Genomic DNA, 6,000 nt, shown 5'->3' with positions numbered 1-6,000 from the left:
AGGATCTTATTTCTCCTTTGCTTATGAAGCTTTGTTTGGTTGGACATGAAATTATTTGTTGGAATTTCTTTTTTTTTTTTAAGGATGTTGAATGTAAGTCCCCAATCTCTTCTGGTTTATAGGGTTTCCATTGACAGGTCCACCGTTAGTCTGATAGGCTTCTATTTGTAGGTGATCTGACCTTTCTTTCTAGCTTCCTTGGCAATTTTTCTTCCATTGCAACCTTGGAGAATCTAACAATTTTGTGTCTTGGGGATGATCTTCTCATGGAGTATCTTACTGGGGTCCTCTGTGTTTCTTGCATTTAAATGATGGCTTATCTAGCTAGGTTGGCAAAATTTTCCTGGATGATATACTGAGATATGTTTTCCAAGTTGGTTCCATTCACCCTTTTCTCTGTCAGGGACATCAGTGAGTTATAGATTTGGTCTCTTGACATAATCTCATATATCTGGGAGGTTTTGTTCGCTTCTTTTTTTTTTTTTTTGCTATTCTTGTCTGACTGTCTGATTTCAGAAAGCCAGTTGCCCAGTTCTGAGATTCTTTCCTCTGCTTTATTTATTCTATTAATACTTATAATTTAATTATAGAATTCTTATAGTGTGCTTTTCAGCTCTATCAGGTTGGTTACATTATTTTCTATGCTGGTATTTTGTCTGTCAGCTCCTCCATTGTTTTATCATGATTTTTTTGCTTCTTTGGATTGGGTTTGAAGATACTTCTGTAGCTCAGTGATCTTGGTTCCTATCTGTATTCTGAATTCTATTTCTGTTATTTCAGCCATCTCATCCTGGTTCAGAACCCTTGCTGGAGAGGTGCTGCACTCATTTGGAGGAAAGAAGACACTCTGAATGTTTGAGCCGTCAGGGTTCTTGCACTGATTCTTTCTCATCTCTGTGGGCTTATCTACCTTTAATCTTTGAGGTTACTGACCTTTGGATTTTTTTTTTTTAATTCTATTGATGACTTTGAGGGTTTGATTATGGTATAAGGTGAATTCAGCTGACTGCTTTGTTTCTGAAAGATTTTAGGGGACTAATGCTCAGTTCCTAACTCCTGGACTATGTGCTTTAACTCTGGGGGACTTATACTAGGTCCTGAATTTGTTCTCTGGCTCCTTGAGGTTAGAAATCCACTGTACTGAGGCGAGCAAGGTGCCCCAGACTGCTGGTCACTACACTCTGATGGGTGGTGTCAGCCAAAGCATTTTATAGTGCAGTGACAGCAGGATCCATCTTCATTAGCATGTGCCAGCAGCCATGGTAGCAGCAGCTGTGGTAGAGTGCTAGTGGGTGGGAGTTGCCTATCTCCCTGTGGGCATTCTCCACAGAGGCAGAGGCAATGCAGCTGGTGGGGGCAGGGAGTCCCTGCTGGTGACTGTCTGGACAGTCCACTAGAGGTGGTGTTGGCTTGGGGGTGGGCTACTGGTAGGCTCAGCTCTGGCTGCCTTTTCTGTTCTCCAAAGGCAGGCGTGGTCACTGGGGGTAGGGGAATTATCCACTGTTTTCTGCACAGTGTTAGCGCAATGGCAGGGTACTTGTGAGGATGGGCTGTAAAGGCTCTGTCTGCAATGGTGGTCATCTGGGGAAAGGGGAACAGGCTGCTCTCCCATGAACTGGTGGAGCAAAGAAATCAAAACTCATCTGGGCAAATATTCACCAGTAAAGTGATGTGGGGAGTTGCCATGGGCCTGGGACAAGCTGCAGTATAGGGAAGGCACATGCAGGTTGGTGTATGGACTTAGGGGCTGACCTGATGAAGCGCTCTGTGGGTAGGCATGGCATGCCAGTGCAGAAGGTATGGTGTGGGCCCCCCGAGTACTTCAGACTGCCCTGCAAGCAGGTGTGGCCCAGCTGGGGCCCTGGGACAAGCCAGCAGATCAAGAGATGCTCAGGTCAGACCAGTCTTGTCTGACTGGCAAGACTTCCCTGCAGAGTTTAGTTCTCCTAGGGCTAAAGTATCCTATAAGAGAAAGTCAAGCCCATGGGAATGGCCATCCCAGGCCATGTTGTGCTATAGACCCTTCTGCAACAAACCCTCTGGGCTGCTCATCAGCTGGCTTGCTGCCCCTACCACTTCTCTAAGATGTCCTGCCACCTTGAGTGTCCTTGGTGGTCAAGGAATTCTCCTCTTGCCAGGGTTCCAGAGGCCCTTGGTGGGAGTGGGTTGCTCCTTGTCAGTTCAGCTCACCTGTTCTCCTCGAGCCCTTGGGGGCCAGGAATGAGTCCCAGTGCATGGTAGCCTCATGCAGAGTTCCCAACCTTTTCTCTATTCAGCCCAGCTTCTGTGTCTTCCCTGAATTCACTCGTGGTACCTTCCCTTTGAAGACCTGTTAGGAGCATGCCAGGCCTCTCCGTTTCTCAGTGGGAGCTGTTTCACCTGGCTACATTTATTTGGGCATCTTGCCATCCTACTTTGGCTTGTATATCTTGAACATAATTTTGCAGCAGGGTAAATCATCCTCTTTCTTTGAGGTCTTTATTCCTACCTCTTATGATAAAACTTCTCTACAGAGAAGACACACAACTCTCATAACATACTCTCAGATCATACACATTGCAGAACTAGAACCATGGTAAAACTTATGATGGTTTTGATAACCTTGTCCAATATTATCTTGAAAAAACAATTTCTAGTTTTTATTAATCATGATGGCTTTAATCCAAGTGTTTCTCTTTGTTTCATTTTTATATCCCATTAAAAACCATAAAAGGAATAAGCAAGAAAATAATAAGGCTATAAGGATAAAGAAAACTGGAGAGGAAAACAGTAGTAGGTGAAGCATGGCCTCAGTTGGAAGAGTGATGACTGACACAGCAGAGGAAGCTGAAACCTAAGAGCATACAGGATCAATAATAAGAAAAGGTTGATACCCCTTGCTTCATCCTGGAAAATGTCAGAAATTGAAGAAGCCTGGGCAACATAGGGAGACTACCATCTCTTAAAAAAAATTTAACTGGGTGTGGGTGTGGTGGTGCATGCCTATAGTTCCAGCTACTTGTTGGGTCTGGGAGGGAGTCATGCCACTGCAGTCCAGCCTGCAGTCTCATAAAAAAAAAAAAAAAAAAAGGAAATGGAAGAACCAGTGAAATATGGATGAAGGCATGGGGCTGAATAGAAAGATAACTATATGTTAATTAGTGAAATTAATATATAAGTTATTTACCAGTCTTACCTTTTACAAGCAGCAATCTTTTTTCTGATCCCTGAAAAAAAGTGGAGGTTTATTTTTAGGAAAAATGGAAACAGAGTCTCAAGGCTCTAGGGCACATAATATAGGTGAGCTCAAAGGTAAAACAACATAATCAAAACAGGGAAGTTTCATCAAATGATGAGACCCTCAGCAACCCTTTCTTCCTGTCCCCAAAATGTCAGTATCAAGGTTTATGATTTCCCAGGTGGAGGAAAATAAAATTATTCTCTAGACTAATAGTGATGCAGGAATTTTCTCAGTCACTTTGCCAGCTGGGACCTCTGGCCGGCAACAACCCCCAACCCCACTGGGCCTAACTCAGCCCCAGGCCTGCCACTGGAGGTGCCCTGCCTACTTGGCCTCCCCAGACCAAGTCTGGCTTGCACACCGGCTCAGCTCATGGCTGGTCATGCCCTAGCTCACCTGTATTATAGTTTGTGTACCTGTGTTCAGCAGTTCCTGAGCTCTTGTCCTGCATCCAAGAAGAATGGGGATATGCTGAAAGTTGAAGGGTGAGGATGGACAGAGAAAAATTTTAATGAGTGACACAACAGCTCTCAGTGGAGAGGAGATGAGGGGACTTGGGGTCCCCCACCCCCCACAGTCAGGTGTTTATTTTATTTTATTTTATTTTATTTTATTTTATTTTATTTCTCTCTGTGGCTGGGTCTGGGGCTTTTTATGGACTCAGAATGGGGAGTGGGTGCTGATTTGTTTGTCAGTATGCAAAAAAAGGTTAAAGCAAAGACACCAATCAAAGGTGGGCATGGCAGTATAGAAAACCAAATTAGGAAAGGGTAGGTATATGTAAAATAGGTGAAGAGTGGGGATCAGTCAGAGGAAAGTGTGCCAAACAGGAAGACAGGTTTTCAACCTGGTCTGAGGATTTAACTTGTAGCTTGGCTTTCAGGCTTTAAACTCTCTTTGGCTTGGAGGTGGGGTTTTACCCGGGCCCCTCCCCATCTGCGTAGGCATTTGACTGCCTCCAGTCACTATCGATTCCCTGCTCTGAAGAGGTACATCTAACTGCTGTTAGAATAGGGATGATGACCGATCATAACTGCTTCCTGCTGACAAAGGGCAATCTTTTGGGAAGATGGCAGCTAGATCTCCCTCAGAGTCTTACCTAAGGGTCTCTTAAAGGGAACCATCTTGCAAGGCTCTGGTTGCACAACCATTTGGAGTCTGATGGCTAGAAGGTGAGAAGGACAAACCAGGTTATTAGACAACATGTATAAAAATGAAACAAGGGGGTAAAGACAGCTTAAAAATCCTGAGGCTGCCAACATGCCCTAATAACTGGTGGCTATAGTTATGCCTGCTAAGATTTGGGTGCATGGGGCTTGGCTTTGGTCAGCCTCTTTGGTCTTGTTTTCCCAAACAAGGAAACCTCTAGGTTATGGGCACCCTACTTACTCTTATCACCTGGCAGGATTTGCAGGATAATTACCCAGAACTAGAATATTGAGTCAGATGTTTACCTACCCATATCTTTTGTTTCTTCTGAGCTGTAGCTGGAAATCAGTGGTTGGTTCACAGAAATAAACAGCATTAGTTTAAAATGTAGGTAAAAACTTAAAAACAACTAACAAAACTAGATTTAATGACAAGTGCAAGGTAAGTTTTGAAACATAATTTTTCTCTCTTCAGTCCTCATTTTTTTAGGGTCTTAGTAATGAATTCTTTAGCTACATTGGTGTATGCAACAAAAACAAAAATAAATAAATGGGACATATTAGGCAAATAGATTTTTGCAAAAATATGGCAAAAACCACAATTACTTTTGTATCAACCTAATAATTAAACTAAAAAGTTTCTGCAAAGCAAAATAAATTATCAGCAAACAGACAACCCACAAAGTGGAAGAACGTATTTGCAAACTATGCATCCAAAAAAGGACTAGTACTCAGACTCTAAAAGGCACTCACACAAATCAGAAAGAAAAATACAAATAATGCCATCAAAAAGTGGGAAAAGGACATGAATAGGCATTTCTCAAAAGAAGACATATAAACAGCCAACAAACATATGAATAAATGTTCAATATTGCTAATCATCAGGCAAATGCAAATTTATGCCATGAGTTACCACCTTACTCCTGCAAGAATGGCCATAATTTAAAAGTCAGAAAACAATAGATGTTAGAGTGAATGTGGTGAAAAGGAACACTTGTATACTGTTGGTGGGAATGTAAATTAGTATAACCTCTATGGAAAACGGCATGAAGGTTCCTTAAAGAACTAAAAGTAGATCTACCATTCAATCCAGAAATCCCACTACGGGGTATCTACCCAAAGGAAAAAAAGTCATTACCTAACAAAGACACATGCCTATGCATGTTTATAGCAGCAGAATTTGCAATTGCAAAGGTATGAAACCAACCTAAGTGCCCATCGACCAATGAATGGATAAAGAAAATGTGATATATATGCACCATGGAATACTACTCAACCATAAGAAGGAACAAATAATGTTTTTGCAGCAACTTGGATGAGTTGGAGGCCATAATTCTATGAGAAATGACTCAGGAATGGAAAACCAAATACTGTATGTTCTGACTTATAAGTGAGAGCTAGGCTATGAGAATACAAAGACATACAGAGTGATACAATGAACTTCAGGCACTTGGGCAGAGGGAGGTTGGGAGGGAGTGAGGGATAAATGACGATATACTGGCTACAGTGTACACTGCTCAGGTGATGGGTGCACTAAAATCTCAAAATTTACCACTATATCATTTATCCATGTAACCAAAAACCACTTGCACCCCAAAAGCTATTGAAATAAAAAAAAAAGCAGAGATGCCG

The 6,000-nt window shown here is 42.3% G+C and overlaps 1 protein-coding gene across 2 annotated transcripts in view; it reads right to left on the bottom strand.

Moving 5' to 3' along the window:
- Positions 1 to 598: 598 nt before the first annotated feature.
- LRRC3B (leucine rich repeat containing 3B) overlaps positions 599 to 6,000 on the bottom strand; it is a 185,153-nt gene continuing 179,751 nt past the window's right edge. Inside the window, exons 1-3 of one of the 2 annotated variants that reach the window (XR_002520201.2) lie at positions 4,320 to 5,217; positions 3,637 to 3,691; positions 3,176 to 3,206 (exon numbers count right to left, since the gene is read on the bottom strand). The gene's annotated coding sequence lies outside the window, so the exon portion shown is untranslated. Of the gene's footprint in view, positions 3,692 to 4,319; positions 5,218 to 6,000 lie in introns of those variants that run through there. The other variant, XR_004182313.1, reaches the window with a different exon arrangement.

The sequence above is a fragment of the Papio anubis genome, chromosome 2 (genome assembly GCF_008728515.1).
Source record: "Papio anubis isolate 15944 chromosome 2, Panubis1.0, whole genome shotgun sequence".
NCBI classification, from domain to species: Eukaryota; Metazoa; Chordata; class Mammalia; order Primates; family Cercopithecidae; genus Papio; species Papio anubis.
This window is presented reverse-complemented; position numbering and strand designations above follow the sequence as displayed.